This window comes from Lutra lutra, chromosome 8, assembly GCF_902655055.1.
Source record: "Lutra lutra chromosome 8, mLutLut1.2, whole genome shotgun sequence".
NCBI lineage: Eukaryota > Metazoa > Chordata > Mammalia > Carnivora > Mustelidae > Lutra > Lutra lutra.
This window is the reverse complement of record NC_062285.1, coordinates 14,497,176-14,517,722: the sequence shown is the minus strand read 5'-3', so window position 1 is coordinate 14,517,722 and position 20,547 is coordinate 14,497,176. Positions and strand designations below refer to the sequence as shown.

Sequence of the window (20,547 nt, the reverse complement as noted above, 5' to 3'; positions counted from 1 at the left end):
AAGCTTTTGGAGAGTGTTATTTGAAAGAAAAGAAAAAAAACAAGATACTTACATGTCCAAGTGTAGGCCCTCTTGGCATGATTGTAGCTTTGTTGATAGGCATTGCATCCTTAGTGTAATGTGCAATAATAGCATGACCAGATTCATGATATGCTGTGATGGTTTTGTTTTTATTGTCAATTTCCACACTTCTTCCTTCAGGCCCTAAGGATAAAAATTTATTGAATAAAATTATTCCATTAGGAAGGCATATTTAGATGAATGAAACCCACTTGCCTTTAAGTAATTCTTAGAGTGACATGACTTAATATCGTTATTAAGTTATTTTAAACCAAAATAACTTGCCAACTGACAACAAAATTGTAAGAGCTGTCCTCTTACTCCTATCAACCAGTAAAGTTTAATTCAATTTCCAGAAAATAAATTTAAACAAGAAATGTCACAGCTAAATTGTTCTGAAGCCAATTCAAGATTTAAAATCAAATACTGAAAATTAGCAAAATTTTTGTTTTATCTGTACAATTATTCTTTTATCAGCAATACCAGATAAGAGTAAACACAGGGTACCCCCTGCCCCCAAACAGTATAATCATATAAACTGTATTTGTTCTGTAAGAGGCCCAGTTGAGTGGCTACTTTTGAGTAAATATATTCTTGCTCCTGTACCTTTCTGTCTTGTAACATTTTTCTCAAAAAGAATTTATTCTCTAACATAATGAACAATGTAAGACAGTGAAAAGAAAAAAGAGAGAGAAAACCTACCCATTAGAATTTTGTCTTTGGAAAACTCTGGTTCCTTCATGGTAACCATTTCCTTTACATCAACAGCTGCCTTTAATGCAGCCTGGTTCACAAGATTCCCCAACTCTGCTCCAGAAAAGCCAACAGTACCTCGAGCTATAATTTCGGGGTCCATAGCTACATAGATAAACACAATATTAAAATTCCAAAACGACTCTTCACAAATGACTCATATTCCGAAAGAAAATAGAAAACAGCTATCCTGAACCAAAACTTAAAATACTTATATCACTGTAACAACAAAATAAACTTCCTTTTTCTAAAGGAAAACCAAAACTGCCATTAAATAGATCATTAAAATCCCACTGGGACACATCACAAAAGTTCTTAAATTTAAATAACTTTGTTAAAAATTTAAAAATGCAGGAGAGAGAGAGGAGTCAAGATGGCGGAGAAGTAGCAGCTGAGACTACTTCGGGTAGCGGGAGATCAGCTAGATAGCTTATCTAAAGATTACAAACACCTACAAATCCAACGGGAGATCGAAGAGAAGAAGAACAGCAATTCTAGAAAGAGAAAATCAACCACTTTCTGAAAGGTAGGACTGGCGGAGAAGTGAATCCAAAGCGACGGGAAGATAGACCGCGGGGGGAGGGGCTGGCTCCCGGCGAGCGACGGAGCAACGGAGCAAAATCAGGACTTTTAAAAGTCTGTTCCGCTGAGGGATATCGCTCCAGAGGCTTAACTGGGGTGAAGCCCAGGTGGGGTCAGCGCAGCCTCAGGTCCCACAGGGTCACAGAAGGATCGGGGGTGTCTGAGTGTCGCAGAGCTTACTGGTATTAGAACGGGGAAGCCGGCTACAGAGACAGAGCCGAGGAGTGACTCTCAGCTCGGGGTTGCCTTGAACCGGTCGCAGGCTTGGTCAGCTCGGAGCGCGGCCGGAGGCCAGGGTGACGGGAGTCATTGGGCGCTGTTCTCTGAGGGCGCACTGAGGAGTGGGGCCCCGGCTCTCAGCTCCTCCGGGCCGGAGAACGGGAGGCCGCCATCTTCCTGTCCTCGGGAACTCTACGGAAAGCGCTCAGGGAACAAAAGCTCCCGAAAGCAAACCCGAGCGGATTACTCAGCTACTCAGCGTGGCCCCGGGTAAGGGCGGTGCAACTCCGCCTGGGGCAGAGACGCTTGAGAATCACTACAACAGGCCCCTCCCCCAGAAGATCAACGGGAAACCCAGCCAGGACCAAGTTCACCTACCAAGGAGTGTAGTTTCAATACCAAGGAGAGCGGCGGAATTCCAGAGGAGGAGAAAGCAAAGCCAGAGCTCATGGCTTTCTCCCCATTATTCTTTAGCCTTGCAGTTAATTTTTTTTTTCTTCTTCAATTTTTTTCTCTTCTTCTGCTAAATTTTTTAAACTTTTACCCTTTTCCTTTTTAACACTTTTTAACTAGTTTATCTAATATATTTTTTCCTTTTTATGATTTCTTCTTTATTCATTTTCTTCGTTTAATTGTTTCATTTTTTTTTTCTTTCTGAACCTCTTTTTATCCCCTTTCTCCCCCCTCATGATTTGGGATCTCTTCTGATTTGGTTAAAGCATATTTTCCTGGGGTTGTTGCCACCATTCTAGTATTTTACTTGCTCCCTCATATACTCTTATCTGGACAAAATGACAAGGCGGAAAAATTCACCACAAAAAAAAAGAACAAGAGGCAGTACCAAAGGCTAGGGACCTAATCAATACAGACATTGGTAATATGTCAGATCTAGAGTTCAGAATGACGATTCTCAAGGTTCGAGCCAGGCTCGAAAAAGGCATGGAAGATATTAGAGAAACCATCTCAGGAGACATAAAAGCCCTTTCTGGAGAAATAAAAGAACTAAAATCTAACCAAGTTGAAATCAAAAAAGCTATTAATGAGGTGCAATCAAAAATAGAGGCTCTCACTGCTAGGATAAATGAGGCAGAAGAAAGAATTAGCGATATAGAAGACCAAATGACAGACAATAAAGAAGCTGAGCAAAAGAGGGACAAACAGCTACTGGACCACGAGGGGAGAATTCGAGAGATAAGTGACACCATAAGACGAAACAACATTAGAATAATTGGGATTCCAGAAGAAGAGGAAACAGAGAGGGGAGCAGAAGGTATATTGGAGAGAATTATTGGAGAGACTTTCCCCAATATGGCAAAGGGAACAAGCATCAAAATCCAGGAGGTTCAGAGAACCCCCTCAAAATCAATAAGAATAGGTCCACACCCCGTCACCTAATAGTCAAATTTACAAGTCTTAGTGACAAAGAGAACATCCTGAAGGCAGCCCGGGAAAAGAAGTCTGTAACATACAATGGTAAAAATATTAGATTGGCAGCAGACTTATCCACAGAGACCTGGCAGGCCAGAAAGAGCTGCCATGATATATTCAGAGTACTAAACGAGAAAAACATGCAGCCAAGAATACTATATCCAGCGAGGCTATCATTGAAAATAGGAGCAGAGATTAAAAGCTTCCAGGACAAACAAAAACTGAAAGAATTTGCAAACACCAAACCAGCTCTACAGGAAATATTGAAAGGGGTCCTCTAAGCAAAGAGAGACCCTAAAAGTAGTGGATCAGAAAGAAACAGAGACAATATACAATAACAGTCACCTTACAATACAGGCAATACAATGGCACTAAATTCATATCTCTCAATAGTTACCCTGAATGTTAATGGGCTAAATGCCCCAATCAAAAGACACAGGGTATCAGAATGGATAAAAAAACAAAACCCATCTATATGTTGCCTACAAGAAACGCGTTTTAAACCCGAAGACACCTAGAGATTTAAAGTGAGGGGGTGGAAAAGAATTTACCATGCTAATGGACATCAGAAGAAAGCAGGAGTGGCAATCCTTATATCAGATCAATTAGATTTTAAGCCAAAGACTATAATAAGAGATGAGGAAGGACACTATATCATACTCAAAGGATCTGTCCAACAAGAAGGTCTAACAATTTTAAATATCTATGCCCCTAACGTGGGAGCAGCCAACTATATAAACCAGTTAATAACAAAATCAAAGAAACACATCGACAATAATACAATAATCGTAGGGGACTTTAACACTCCCCTCACTGAAATGGACAGATCATCCAAGCAAAGGATCAACAAGGAAATAAAGGCCTTAAATGACACACTGGACCAGATGGACATCACAGATATATTCACAACTTTTCATCCCAAAGCAACAGAATACACATTCTTCTCTAGTGCACATGGAACATCCTCCAGAATAGATCACATCCTCGGTCCTAAATCAGGTCTCAACCGGTATCAAAAGATTGGGATCATTCCCTGCATATTTTCAGATCACAACACTCTGAAGCTAGAACTCAATAACAAGAGGAAATTTGGAAAGAACCCAAATACATGGACACTAAACAGCATCCTTCTAAAGAATGAATGGGTCAACCAGGAAATTAAAGAAGAATTGAAAAAATTCATGGAAACAAATGATAATGAAAACACAACGGTTCAAAATCTGTGGGACACAAGAAAGGCAGTCCTGAGAGGAAAATATATAGCGGTACAAGACTTTCTCAAGAAACAAGAAAGGTCTCAGGTACACAACCTAACCCTACACCTAAAGGAGCTGGAGAAAGAACAAGAAAGAAACCCTAAACCCAGCAGGAGAAGAGAAATCATAAAGATCAGAGCAGAAATCAATGAAATAGAAATAAAAAATACAATAGAACAAATCAACGAAACTAGGAGCTGGTTCTTTGAAAGAATTAATAAGATCGATAAACCCCGGGCCAGACTTATCAAAAAGACAAGAGAAAGGACCCAAATAAATAAAATCATGAATGAAAGAGGAGAGATCACAACTAACACCAAAGAAATACAGACAATTATAAGAACATACTATGAGCAACTCCACGCCAGCAAATTTGACAATCTGGAAGAAATGGATGCATTCCTAGAGACATATAAACTACCACAACTGAACCAGGAAGAAATAGAAAGCCTGAACAGACCCATAACCAGTAAGGAGATTGAAACAGTCATCAAAAATCTCCAAACAAACAAAAGCCCAGGGCCAGACGGCTTCCCGGGGGAATTCTACCAAACATTTAAAGAAGAACTAATTCCTATTCTCCTGAAACTGTTCCAAAAAATAGAAATGGAGGAAAACTTCCAAACTCATTTTATGAGGCCAGCATCACCTTGATCCCAAAACCAGACAAGGATCCCATCAAAAAAGAGAACTACAGACCAATATCCTTGGTGAACACAGATGCAAAAATTCTCACCAAAATACTAGCCAATAGGATTCAACAGTACATTAAAAGGATTATTCACCACGACCCAGAGGGATTTATTCCAGGGCTGCAAGGTTGATTCAATATCCGCAAATCAATCAATGTGATACAACACATCAATAAAAGAAAGAACAAGAACCATATGATATTCTCAATAGATGCTGAAAAAGCATTTGACAAAGTACAGCATCCCTTCCTGATCAAAACTCTTCAAAGTGTAGGGATAGACGGCACATACCTCAATATTATCAAAGCCATCTATGAAAAACCCACCACAAATATCATTCTCAATGGAGAAAAACTGAAAGCTTTTCCGCTACGGTCAGAAACACGGCAGGGATGTCCATTATCACCACTGCTATTCAACATAGTACTAGAAGTCCTAGCCTCAGCAATCAGACAACAAAAGGAAATTAAAGGCATCCATATCGGCAAAGAAGAAGTCAAACTCTCACTCTTCGCAGATGATATAATACTCTATGTGGAAAACCCAAAAGACTCCACTCCAAAACTGCTAGAACTTATACAGGAATTCAGTAATGTGTCAGGATATAAAATCAATGCATAGAAATCAGTTGCATTTCTCTACACCAACAAGACAGAAGAGAAATTAAGGAGTCAATTCCATTTACAATTGCACCCAAAACTATAAGATACCTAGGAATAAACCTATCCAAAGAGACTAAGAATCTATACTCAGAAAACTATAAAGTACTCATGAAAGAAATTGAGGAAGACACAAAGAAATGGAAAAATGTTCCATGCTCCTGGATTGGAAGAATAAATATTGTGAAAATGTCTATGCTACCTAAAGCAATCTACACATTTAATGCAATTCCTATCAAAGTACCATCCATGTTTTTCAAAGAAATGGAACAAATAATCCTAAAATTTATATGGAACCAGAAAAGACCTCGAATAGCCAAAGCAATATTGAAAAAGAAAGCCAAAGTTGGTGGCATCACAATTCCGGACTTCAGCTCTATTACAAAGCTGTCATCATCAAGACAGCATGGTATTGGCACAAAAACAGACACATAGATCAATGGAACAGAATAGAGAGCCCAGAAATAGACCCTCAACTCTATGGTCAACTAATCTTCGACAAAGCAGGAAAGAATGTCCAATGGAACAAAGACAGTCTCTTCAATAAATGGTGTTGGGGAAATTGGACAGCCACATGCAGAAAAATGAAATTGGATCATTTCCTTACACCACACACGAAAATAGACTCAAAATGGATGAAAGACCTCAATGTGAGAAAGGAATCCATCAAAATCCTTGAGGAGAACACAAGCAGCAACCTCTTTGACCTCAGCCACAGCAACATCTTCCTAGGAACATCGCCAAAGGCAAAGGAAGCAAGGGCAAAAATGAACTATTGGGATTTTATCAAGATCAAAAGCTTTTGCACAGCAAAGGAAACAGTGAACAAAACCAAAAGACAACTGACAGAATGGGAGAAGATATTTGCAAACGACATATCAGATAAAGGGCTAGTGTACAAAATCTATAAAGAACTTAGCAAACTCAACACCCAAAGAACAAATAATCCAATCAAGAAATGGGCAGAGGACATGAACAGACATTTCTGCAAAGAAGACATCCAGATGGCCAACAGACACATGAAAAAGTGCTCCATATCACTCGGCATCAGGGAAATACAAATCAAAACCACCATGAGATATCACCTCACACCAGTCAGAATGGCTAAAATTAACAAGTCAGGAAATGACAGATGCTGGCGAGGATGCGGAGAAAGGGGAACCCTCCTACACTGTTGGTGGGAATGCAAGCTGGTGCAACCACTCTGGAAAACAGCATGGAGGTTCCTCAAAATGTTGAAAATAGAACTACCCTATGACCCAGCAATTGCACTACTGGGTATTTACCCTAAAGATACAAACGTAGTGATTCGAAGGGGCACGTGCACCCTAATGTTTATAGCAGCAATGTCTACAATAGCCAAACTATGGAAAGAACCTAGATGTCCATCAACAGACGAATGGATAAAGAAGATGTGGTATATATACAAAATGGAATACTATGCAGCCATCAAAAGAAATGAAATCTTGCCATTTGCGACGACGTGGATGGAACTAGAGGGTATCATGCTTAGCGAAATAAGTCAATCGGAGAAAGACAACTATCATATGATCTCCCTGATATGAGGGAGAGGAGATGCAACATGGGGGGTTAAGGGGGTAGGAGAAGAGTAAATCAAACAAGATGGGATTGGGAGGGAGACAAACCATAAGTGACTCTTAATCTCACAAAACAAACGAGGGTTGATGGGGAGAGGGGAGTTGGGTGGGGTGGGGTTATGGATATTGGGGAGGGTATGTGCTATGGTGAGTGCTGTGAAATGTGTAAACCTGGCAATTCACAGACCTGTACCCCTGGGGATAAAAATATATTATATGTTTAAAATAAATAAATAAAATTTAAATTAAAAAAAAAAATTTAAAAATGCAGAGTTGTCAGACATGATTTATAAACCTTCAAATTATGGCCTAAACAGTTACTAGCCTGAGCACAGTTGAGAATGTATATGCATAGACAACATTTTGTTTTCTGAATTTCATCTTGAAGTACTTTATAGATAAGTATTTAGTATTATATGTACATTAATAAAAGCTCCCCTTATTAGAGGAAATATCAGGTTTTTTTTTTAATTTTAAAATTTTATTTATTTTTATTTGAGAGAGAGAGTGAGAGAAAGCATGAGAGGGAAGAAGGTCAGAGGGAGAAGACAACTCCCCATGGAGCTGAGAGCCCGATTTGAAACTCGATCCTGGGACTCCAGGATCGTGACCTAAGCGGAAGGCAGTCGCTTAACCAACTGAGTCAGCCAGGGGCCCCAACATACCAGGTTTTATAAATTGATTCACCTATCCTTGAAAATACTACAGCTTAATTTAATAGCTGCATTTATTACTCAAGTGGGTCCATAATATTTTCATATGTTTCTCTTACAGTTTGCCTCTTTTGGGCCCAAAGTGATGATATTTTATGTGCTTTTTCTACTATTTCATATTTTACATTCATCTAAAAACACTTATATTTATCTGCAAGTATTATCTGAAAACTCTCAAGAAAACTTTTTTTTAAAAAAGGAATTTTTTTAAATTTTAAAATTTTAAATTAATTAAATTCACTAAATTTATTATTTTAATTCTGTTTAATTATTTATATCTAATTATTCATTTGTAATAATTTCATTTATAATTATTTATATCTAATCATTTTAAATTTATTATTTATTTAATATTAATTAGATTTATTTTTAAATTTTTAAATTTTTTTGAGAGAGTGAGCAAGAAAGAGCACATGAGCAGGAGCAGAGGGAGAGGGACAAAAAGACTCCCTTGTTGAAACAGGAAGCCTGATGGCGGGGCTTGATCCCAGGACCCTCACAACCTGAGCCAAAGGCAACCACTCAACCAACTAGGCCACCCAGGAGCCCCACAAACATCCTTTAGCATTGGGATTCAAACGACAGAATGTCCTACATATATAATTATCAAGAAATAAACTTTTTAAAAAGGAAATACAAATGGAGAGAAAAGAGAACATAGAAAAAACTGGTCTTCTGAGACATTTATCAAGTAAGGACCACAAATAGGGCGGAATTAAATATTACCATTACACAGAGAAAATAATAAAGTTTGCTACTAGAATTAGACTTACACTGATCAAACTTTATTTTATTGAGATACCATTTCAAAATTTCTGTTCGACCTTTTACATCTGGTCTTGGAAATGTAACTTGCATGCCAAAACGACCAGGACGTATTAAGGCACTAAAGGGAGAAAATGAGAAGAAAATATAAATTAATAATCTGAGTACTGGTGGTCAAGTTAAATAGGACTAACAGTCTGAAGACAAGATGGAAAGATAATGGCAACCAGAAGTTGGATAGAGTTTTGTTTCTTATTTTAATTCCGGGACAGCCAACATACAGTGCTCTGTTAGTTTCAGGTGTACAGTACAGTGATTCGACAATTCCACACATCACCCACTGCTCATCACAAGTGCGCTCCTTAATCCCCATCACCTATTCCAGCCTAGACTGGAAACCTGAATATAAACATTCTTGTAAAACATGGCTCAAGTAACAGTTTCAATAACCAGAAGGCAGAACAAAGGTTGATCGAGATAAATAGTACACAACCCTCATCAACAAAAACATGCAAGCTAGTCAGTCACTCAAGGAACAATAATTCTACAGCAGTCTACTATGAGAGCTACACTGTGATAGCTTCCTATCACAACTGCTCTAAGTATAGAATGTTAAACCACAGACTTAGGCAAAGATTAAAAAAAAAGCTATTAGATCAAATTAAAATATGAATACCTTCTATGACAAAATCAAAAATTTAAAACTGTAATACAGTTAATAATTAAAATAAAATTATTTTAAAAATGTTCTCCACCACCCCCAAACTTTTGTGATATAAAGTTGTCAGAAGATTCTTTTAACAACTTTACTGAAATTTAATTTACACATAACAGATTTCAAAGTACATAATCCAGTGGTTTTTAATATAGTCAGAGTTGTGCAATTACCAAAAATCTAACTGAAGAATATTTTTATTCCCCCACTCCAAAAAGAAACCCCATAGCCACCAACAGTCACTCTCCATTCTTCCCTCCTTCTGGCAGCCACTAATCTACTTTCTGTTGCCACCGATTTGCTTATTCTGGACATTTCACAAGAACAGAATCATATGTGATGTTTGGTGATGGGCTTCCTTCTCTTTTAAAGTTCTTCCACGTTTCAGTACGTATTGGTACTTGTCAAAAAAAAAAGTCATTTAATACATACTTATCTAATGCCTCTGGGAAGTTTGTGGCTCCTATTATGATAACTCCTTCACTGGGTTTAAAGCTGGTAAAAAAGAAGAAAAGTAACATTTCACTCAAAATTTTAAAAATACACATTTAAAAATGCTATACACAAAACTATCATTAAATTTAGTAACAGTAAAGAAAAGGGACTGATCCTTTTTATACTCAAAGGGATAAGACTATCATTTTTTTTAAAAGAACAAATATTACTACGCCAGTACACTTTAATAAAACTGCTAACAATACATCAGCACAAAGTCATCTATGATTACATGCCTTCACGGTATTTGTTCTACTTAGGAAAACATGACCTGACAGAAAAGGTTAGGGAACCTGACTAATTTGTGAAAAATTATTCTCAAGCTAACCAATTCAAATTATTTGCTCCTAGACTTCCTGTTTGGTTCCAAAAGGTCATACATGGTTTTAAGAAGTTCCTTCTCTCAAAGCAACCCCACCTCTTGCTCTTTATATTTTAAAAACTGATGCAAACACTATTTACGTCTCCAGACTAGTATTCTCAAGAGGAACCATCACTTTCCTGTCATGCTACAATCAATGAAAAAAGGTACAGAGATCACCAATTAAGAAGAGCTGATATCTCAGTCACCCCATTAGTAATGGAAAGAACACAATACAGAGAATCCAGCTTGTCTTGACTTCACAGGGACTACTCTGTTGCCTACATGTTTTTCCTCTCTTTTTTTTTAAGATTTTATTTTTAAGTAATCTATATACCCCACGTGGGGCTCAAATGTACAAATCCAAGAGGAAGAGCTGCATGCTCCACTGACTTAGCCAGATGCCCCGCTATTTCTCGAATGTTCCCAAATATATTACCATGTCCCAAAGACAGACAAAGATTCAATTACCCATCCATTTCAGCAAGAAGCTGGTTTATAGTCTGCCTGGAATGTGGATGCATTGGAGACTCAGTTTGCTTCCCACCAACAGAATCTAATTCATCAATAAATGTAACACAGGGAGCATTTGCTTTTGCTTCCCCTAGGAAAAGAGAAGAGATACAAATAAGTTTAATGAAATCAATGTTTTTTGAACAAAATCATGTAAGTATTAAAAACCTGTAAGACTGTCAAAGGCAACAAAAGACATTCATTAAGGACAAAGTACATAAAATGAGATCTCTTCTGGGGCGCCTGGGTGGCTCAGTGGGCTAAAGCCTCTGCCTTCGGCTCAGGTCATGATCCCAGGGTCCTGGGATTGAGCCCCACATCGGGGCTCCCTGCTCAGCAGTGAGCCTGCTTCCCCCTCTCACTCTCTGCCTGCCTCTCTGCCTACTTGTGATCTCTGTCAAATAAATAAATAAAATCTTTAAAATGAGATCTCTTCTTTTAAAACTGATTTAAGAACAGTAGCCTAAGGAAAAAAACTGTACCATACAAAATGATATATAATAAAAGCAACTGAGTATTCATTCATTCTTTGGACTGTACAAGCCACAGTCAAATCTGAGGTTAACTATTCCTTAATTACATACAACTGAATTAATGAATAAGATAAAAAGGACAACAACAACAGAAAACTCAACTTTTCAACAGGCCCCAACCTCACTTAACACTTCTAGCTCCTCTACTGGGGGAAAGTACAGTTCTGTTTTAGATGACACATTAAATTACCTAAAACCAAAACCCCACAATGGCAAGGTCAGCTATCAATCATGATTGAATAGGAAATAAAGGGGAAGAATCTCTCTTCCCCTAAAATTAACAAAATTTTGTATCGTATGAAAGATACATTAAAACGTACTAAATAGATTTCTGATACGGCTGGCTCCCACACCCACAAACATTTCATCAAATTCTGATCCAGAAGCATAATAAAAAGGAACATCAGCTTCTCCAGCCACAGCTCGAACAAGAAGAGTCTTTCCTGTCCCTGGTGGTCCAACTAAAAGTATTCCTAAAAGAGAAAACAAATTCACTGATTCAACTTAAAAAATAAAAATAAAACCTGATGTGAGCCTATGAAACAAATAGTTATTAATTAATGTATACATAGTTTTGAGGTTGAAAGCACATGACTATTATTTTGAAACAAAGCAAAACATGTCTCTGGTAATGATTCACTTTGGGAACTTCTTCAAAACTAATTTCCCTCTACCGTGAGAGAATGGACCATAATAAACTTATTTGTCATTAAACAACTAAGATAAAATTCACATAAACACAGATTAAAAGATTAAGCAACCAAATGTGACACATGAACCCTTGACTTGATGTTCTTCCATAAAACACATATTTCAGAAACTCTGATGAAAATTTGATTTGGACATCTGATGAAAATTTGAAAAAATTCCAGAGTACAAGATATTAAGGAAATAGTATTTAATTTTATGTGGTAGTATAAATTATTCTCTTTAGGATAATGTCCTTAGTCTTAGGTGACACATAAGAAAGTATGTAGAGGTAAAGTAGATCATTTCTACAGCTTTGTAACTTTTCCTACGTTTGAAAATTTTCTTAACAGCAGTACATTTTTTATAAGCTGGAATAACAGATTTCTCTGGTCTCCATGACACTTCATTTTTCATTTAAAAAGGCAAAAAAAAAACCTGTATTATTGCTATATTTTAACATTAAAAAACTCTTTTTAAAGGAAAGTTGTTGAAAAATACCCTTAAGACTACCCTTGTATTGCCATGTTATTGTCATTCTTAACTGGTTTAAATGGCAGGATGTATTTTTGTAAATGAGAATTTTCCCACAATTTTATAAAATATCCCTTGTGATTAGAAAGCAAAGTGTTTAACTATTCTATGACTTTAAACTTTAAACTTTCTGATGTTATAGTACTGATTTTAATAAATGAATCCTAAATTAGCAGAGATTCATACCAACACTTTTATACACTGCTGAACATTGTCAGTAGAGATAGTGGGCGGTTTAGAAACAAACCTTAAATATGAGTGCCACCTTTAACTTACCAATTCCATTTCTAGAATTAGAACCCAGAATAATGAATAAATAAATGAGTAAATCTAGAATTTATTCTGAAGAGATAATGAAGGATGTAGGCAAAGCCTTGAGATAAGATGATCATCACAAGTGCTGATTTTATTATTTTCATTAAAAATGTCTGAGTATAGTTGACACACAGTCACATTAGTTTCAGGTGTACAACATAGTGATTTGATAAGTTTAAACATTATGCTGTGCTCACAAGTGTAGCTACCCTCTGTCTCCATACGACACTATTACAGTATCACTGACGGTATTTCCTATGCCTTTTACTCCTCTGACTTACTCATTCGACAACTGAAAGCATGTTTCTCTCTTTCCTCTTCATACATTTGGCCCAGCCCTCACACTGCTAATTTTAACCACAAAACACTGGAAACCACAAAACACTGGAAACTGTCAAAGTTTAAGGTAAGTGATTACAGTATAGCATGATCACATAGTCCAAGGACATCACAAAGTCATTACAATCTTGTACCCAATTCTAGCATATGGTTTTCCCTCACACCAACAAACAATTCTCCAACACCAGTCAGGCACCCTAACATTCCAATCAATTCTGATGCTACCTGCCTGAAGATAGCATCAAATACCCTAAGTTAAGTACTTCATCCCAAAAGACTGAAGAATACATACTAATTTGTGGAAAGTTCTGGCCCTCTTACCACATGGTTGATTCTCCTGGCAACCAGCTACTAACCTTAGGTGTGCTCTAAAAGTCGGCTCATTAATGGACGAGAAATCTATTGCTGTCATCAGTATAACACTACAAGAAATGGGACTAAGACTAAATATATATTTCTACTTATAAATCACAACAGTCACTAAAAGAGAAAACGTCAAAGACAAACAGGACTATTCCACAAATTAGTATATATATTGCACAAATTTTAAGGTCATGAAAGATCCACACCCACTCCCATGATAACAGAGTGAGGAGGGGAGCCTGGGTGGCTCAGCCAGTTAAACATGAGACTTCGGCTCACCTCACGACAGGGTCGTGAGACTGATCCCCGCATGGGGCTCTACACTGAGTGCACAGTCTGCTTCAGATTCTCTCCCTCTGCCCTCCCCTCACCGGCTCCTGCACTTGCATGTGTGCTCACTCTCTCTCTCTCAAATAAATAAATAAGTAAATAAACGAATAGGCTAAACAACCTTTTCAGATGGAAGAAAAATCAAGGGGTGCCTGGGTGGCTCAGGCAGTTAGGCAGCAACTCTTGATTCTGGTTCAGGTCATGATCCGTCTGGCTGAAGATTCTCATTCTCTCTCTCCCTCTGTCCCTCCCCACCGCCATCTCTCTCTCTCTAAAATAGTTTTTTTTTTTTTTTAAGATTAAAGAAAAATCTAAATGTGTAAACCTGGATTGAGTCTTAAACCTGGATTTGGGGTGGGGGATGGGAGGACCTCACAGTACCTCACTAAGATACTGTAGTACCCTACAAAAGGTACTAATAAGAGAAATGCAGAAATTTGAATATAACTAAATTTCATAATTAGTTCTGGAACCGTGTGAAATTTCCTGACTTTAATAACTATACTGGAGTTATGTAATAGAATATTCTACTTTAGGAGATACATAACGAGGTATTTGGGGTTAAAGGAGCATGATAACTACGATTTACTCTTAAACAGTTTAAAAATACATTTATTTAAGAAAGTGAGCAAATGAGACAGTCCTAAAAAACTACTGAGTTTGGTTAAGAGTACAGAGAGTTCTTGCACTATTCTCACAATTTAAAATCTGAAATTGTAATAAAATTCAAAATCCCCCTCCTCTCAAAAACAGGTTATACAATGGTATGTTCACATTGAACACTTATTTGTAAAATAGCCATGAAGAACTAAACTTTAAGCTTTTAAGTTGGTAAAAATTAAATTAGCAATGGAATATAGTATTTTTTTTTGAATGTCAAGTCATGGATAAAGGGAAGGGACCTTACCTTTTGGAAGTTTACCTCCAAGCACAGTAAATTTTTGTGGATTTTTCAAGCATTCAAGAACCTCCTATAATTCCTGTTTAGCTTCCTCTACCTAAAATGACACAATTTATCAAATGATTATAAATAATGATTAGATTATCACAGCCTCCTCTTTGAAAATAATAAATTGAACTGGAAATTTATTTTAGAATAAAGAAGACTCCCTTACAAATGCACACACAAAAGGGTTTTCACCCAACTCCTTTTGCCAATTAAACGGTCTCCTTAAATATCTCAACAAAAAAATATTCTTAACTTCTTAAATTTTTGAGAAATAGTGTTTCCCCAGTTAACAAGGACTTATATTCACAGCTCTAGTTAAATGTGTCAGCGGCATTTGACATAAACAGAAAGACTCACAAGTTTCAAATCCAGAACTTTTGATCTGGTTTATAAGCTTCAGGGCAAATTAGGTGGGCTTAATACATATCAATGAAAAGGGAGTCTGTGTGTCTAAGTTATAACATTACTTTGTGATTAACTATTAGATTATTTTCATTATAAGGAATTACGACTAGATCGGAAATGACTAAGTTCCTTAAAATGTCAAAGGATGGAGACTATAATCAAGCTAAAATTAAGCTTTAGTGTACGGATTAAAATTAAGCTAAAATTAAGCTATAGTGTACGGATATTGTTTTGCAAATGGCTGTAGCAAAAAAAAAAAGTTAAACGATTTAATTCCGGAGTGCCGTGCTCGCTTCGGCAGCACATATACTAATTCCGGAGTGCCTGGGTGGCTCGTTCCTTAAGCATCTGCCTTTGGCTCAGGTCATGATCCCAGCATCTTAGGATCGAGCCCTGCATGGGGCCCAGCAGGAAGCCTGCTTCTCCCTCTCCCACTCCCCCTGCTTGTGTTTACTCTCTTGCTGTGTATCTCTCTTTCAAATAAATAATATCTTAAAAAAAAAAAAAAGATTTAATACCCCCAATACAGAAATCATGTAGAATTAAGATCTCTCGCAAGAATAAAGCCCAATTTGGTCAACAAAGATGGCATGCAGAATATTAGCTCAACTTTAAAAACTCTGATTTAAGATTAAGACAGCTGCCTATCAGGGCCGCCCATGTGGCTCAGTCAGTTAAGTGTCTGCCTTCGGCCCAGGTCATGATTTCAGGATGCCAGGACTGACTCCCACATCGGGCTCCTGCTCAGTGGGGAGGTCTGCTCCTCTCCCAGCTTAGCTGTCTTTTGCTCACTTTCTCTCAAATAAATAAAATCTTAAAAGGAAAAAGAAGCTGCCTATCAGAAATTAGTTAGCATACAACAAGAAGTAACAAATACAAATATGTAGAGCCAGAACGGTATCAAAGATGAGTGCAGAAGACCAGATATTAAATACTAGTGGTGGCAGTATGCTGAACTGAAAAGCAAAGACCCTTAGAGAGGAGAAACCACCATGACTTGGCTCTACCACAGAATATAGACCTTGTGTTCCAGACTTAAATTTTTGAAGGAAAACAAAACAAAACCAGACATCATTAAAAATGTTAGCTATCAATTTAAATTAAAAGCACATTTAGGTGTGTACTTTCATGTATTTATTTTAAATTACACTGGTGTAATAATAGGTTTGCAGCGAATTTGCAACACTATATTAGACAACTTTAAATAGTTCTCAGTGGGGAAAAAAGAACTCAAGTACATTGGTCACAGTTAAAAAGAAACTACCTAGACAAACCATAAGTGACTCTTAATCTCACAAAACAAACTGAGGGTTGATGGGGGGAGGGGGGTTAGGAGAGGGGGGGTGGGGTTATGGACATTGGGGAGGGTATGTGCTATGGTGAGTGCTGTGAAGTGTGTAAACCTGGCGATTCACAGACCTGTACCCCAGGGATAAAAATACATAATATGTTTATTAAAAATAAATAAATAAATAAATAAATAAATAATTTAAATTTTTTAAAAAAAAAGAAAAAAGAAAAAAGAAACTACCTGACAAGAAGTGTACCAAAACATGAAACATCTCTGGGCTGAAGGGCATTATGAAAATCCAGAATTAAACTCATGACTCTTAGATTCCTAGATCATTTTCTAGGACTTTCTCTAGGAAGTATACAATCGTTAAAGAGTAAATGAGTTTTTTAATTAGGCTTAGAATGGTCTTTGAAAGATACTGATTAAATTATTAAAACTTAATAAAATGTTTGTAAAATTAACATTTCTAAGTAAAGCTCTGTCCACCCCTAAGGAGAAATGCATACATATGTTCACCAAGAAACATTAAAAAATATTCACAAGACCACTCTTCAGGCCAAAACTAGAAACAACCCAATGTCTACCTAATGGAGAATACACACTATTGTGACTCATAGAATACTATGCAATGGGGATGAATGAAGTAAAACTTCATGTAAAAACATGGATGGATCTCATAAACATCACGCTGAATGAAAGAAGCCATATACACTACATGTATTATGTTTATGTAAAGTTCAAACACAGGCCAGTTAATACATGTTATGAGACAGAACAACAATACGCTTGCAGTAGGAAGAAAGGGACACTAGGAAGTTTCTGGTAATATTTTATTTCTTGAGCTGGGTGCCAATAATATACTGAGTTCACTGTGTGAAAACTTACTAAGGTACAGATTTGTGATTTGTACAGTTTTGTGTGAATGCTAAGCTTCAAAATTTATGTTTATAAAGAGATCTGGGGGGCGTCTGGGTGGCTCAGTCTGTAAGATTCTATAGCGATGATAGCAATATAAAATTTAAACAGTAATTATAATATTTGTTTAGATTAGCACAGAAAACTGTGATAATCTATAAACTTTGTGATGAGCCCTTTCTAGTATTATCAATACATCTTCTTTAGCTTCATAATCAGACTCATTCCAAAAGAAGTGTAGTCCATTGAGTACTGAAGTATATACACTGCAGGGAGAAAGGAAGAACGCCTCGCGGACCATAATCTCAGCACAGGTTCAATGGAGAGCAGGCTGACTGCGCATCTTAAAATGGGCAGGGCCCTCTGCACTAATCAGTTTTCAAATACTCACCGCACCAACCTCTTCCTCAATTATTCTCTTTTCCCAATTCCGACATGGCTCACAGCTGTTTAAATTGTCAATGGAAGGGAAGGACTACTTGGTATAAAATTATCACAGTGACTCCTGGTACTTTATTCCCTGATAGTCGAGGTTGTGAAAAATATTTATGCGTAGATAGGGAACAGAGTGTGGAAGAGTAGCTGCTCCCATTCTACTCCACATGACAGTGGGCTTTTGCCTGTCAAACAAGTCAGGCACGTGAATTCTCAGGATCTTTGCTCTCTCTCTTCCTCTGGCTAGAAGAGTCCTTTGCTCAAATACATACATGGTTTAGGCACAGCTGGCTGGCTCAGTCTAGAGCATGTGATTCTTGATCTCAGGGTTAAGTCTGAGCCCCATGTTGGGTGTAGAGATTACTTAAAAATAAAATCTTAAAAAAAATATATATATGCATGGTTTACACCACTATCTTCAAATCTTCACTCAAATGTCACCTTCTCAGTCAATAAGACACTGAATATCCCCATTTAAAACTGTGATCTTTCTCTCAAAACTCCCAATCTTCTTCACGCCGCTCCATATCTTTCCCATAAGACTTCATCACATTTGAGCATACTCTATTTAATTTCCTTATATGCGATATCATGGTTTAGTTTCTGTTAGAAATGACAGCAGAGATTTATTTCTTCTGTCCCAATACCTAAAAGAGGGCTGGAGAATACACAGTGAAGCTAAAACTTCCAAGGTTCTAATCATGGCTTCGTTTCTTCTAGTGTCCAGCCCCACCCAGGAGCCCACAAGAGTAGCCTCGTACAAATGACAGTGCCATCACCCGGGAAATTCCTAGGTATTTAGAAGCCCTGTGTCAGACACCAGCATCAAAGACCATACTGCAGAAGCAAAGATGCACTTAATACTCTTGTCATTTAGGGAATTACAAGAGTTTTAGTGCCTCGAACTGGAGGTAGAGACCAATAAATATATTTTCTATTTTATACCTTTAAAATCAAATATTGGCCTTATATAATTAGATAATATTTGAAGACTAAAGGGTAAACTTTTTAACTTACTTCTTTAACGTGTTCAAAGGTGACATTTTTCATCTGGACGGGATCTACTGCAGAGTCAAGCCCCGTTGTTGTCCGGAAGCAGACTAAAGAGAAAAAAAATAATTGTTTATATATCTCAGGATTTCATAAATACCTTCATAAAATGCCTTATTATTCAGACGTAAGAAAGTACAGAAAATTATATCTAAGTTTACATACATTAATTCATAGTGAAGTAAAGAAACTACATCTTCCAGATTTCTAAGACCATGTTCAAGGAATAAATGACTCACATTAAAATGACATCTTTATTTTTTTTTAATAGATTTAATTTATTTATTTGACAGAGAGAGACATGGCGAAAGAAAGAACACAAACAAGCAGGGGGAATGGGAGAGGAGGAACAGGCTTCCCGCCGAGCAGGGCATCTGATACTGGCTCGATCCCAGGACTCTGGGATCATGACCATAGCTAAAGGCAGACACTTAACGACTGAGGCACCCAGCTGGCCCTAAAATGACATCTTTACACCTTCCAATTAAAATGAAAAATTATTTCCCTCTTCTCCTATAATATCTAACAAGAGAAATTTAAACCATTCTCAAACTCACCTCTGCATAAAAATCACTTGAGAAATGTATTAATGCAAGTTCCCAGGCCACGGCCCAGAACTTCTGGTTTATAGATTTAGAAAAAGGCCCAGGACACTTTGCATTTTTAACTATCACCCTAAATTATCCTGATACAACTGGTCAGGGATGCATACCATGAGATACACTGCCTTAAACCTAGCATAAAAACAGCATTAGCATTTTATTTAAAAAGGGTAAACCTTAAAAGAGATTATTTCACTTTTCATGCAGCCTCCTCCTCTAGCAACTGTTATTACTTGCCCTCAGATGATATGTATCAGTAATGACATCATTAATAACAACGAAAGCTTGGAAAGACAGTAAAACACTTCAGATCAACTACAGGGAACTATTTACAAAACTTTCTTAAAACCTCTCCCCTTTGGTTTAACTTCCCTACTGAACAGATGTGAGTAAATAGAGCAATATTTAATTTCCTCAGAAAAAGACAAAAATATTGTCTGTAAGACAGAAATTTAGATGCCAAAAAAAAAAAAAGATCAGTAAGCAAAACTAGAGTTTTGTTGAAAACAGTTAACATACCAAGAATACACAAGTTGGCAGAGCAAATGTAATATAGTAACTCTACACTGGACACTAACAGTTTTAGCCCACTACATTGTTTATTTAAGGATCTACACAGAGGGACTTTATAAATTATGCAAATTAAATTTATAGCCAAACCACTTGAACCTTATAAGAAATTATAAGGCAATGCACTTCACATTTTGATACATATTTTGGTTTAATATAAGAAATTAAGAAACATAAAATAATAGCCCAAACTAACGCCACCCCTCCAATATCGATCATATGGTGTCCCTACACTGGTTGTGTTTTGAAAATAAGGAGACAAAAGAAGGTGACTCTAGCTATAAAAAGAATATTCTGGGGGTGCCTGGATGGCTCAGTCGGTTAAGCATCTGCCTTCCGCTCAGGTCATGACCTCAGGGTCCTGAAACTGAGCCCCACATCCGGCTCCCTGCTCAACGGGGAGCCTGCTTCTCCCTG

At 37.2% G+C, this 20,547-nt stretch overlaps 1 protein-coding gene, 1 long non-coding RNA gene and 1 pseudogene across 2 annotated transcripts in view; 1 reads left to right on the top strand and 2 right to left on the bottom strand.

The window, feature by feature from the left end:
- Positions 1–141, bottom strand: part of LOC125107624 (ankyrin repeat domain-containing protein 26-like) — a 129,189-nt gene extending 129,048 nt beyond the window's left edge. Inside the window, exon 1 of the mRNA XM_047742906.1 lies at positions 53–141. The gene's annotated coding sequence lies outside the window, so the exon portion shown is untranslated. The remainder of the gene's footprint in view (positions 1–52) is intronic.
- Positions 1–20,547, bottom strand: part of LOC125107626 (ATP-dependent zinc metalloprotease YME1L1-like) — a 29,543-nt pseudogene that overhangs the window by 4,821 nt on the left and 4,175 nt on the right.
- On the top strand, positions 9,305–20,152 carry LOC125107631 (uncharacterized). Its single transcript, XR_007129615.1, has 3 exons — positions 9,305–9,439; positions 18,799–18,803; positions 20,141–20,152. It is a non-coding gene; the product is annotated as an uncharacterized LOC125107631 (long non-coding RNA).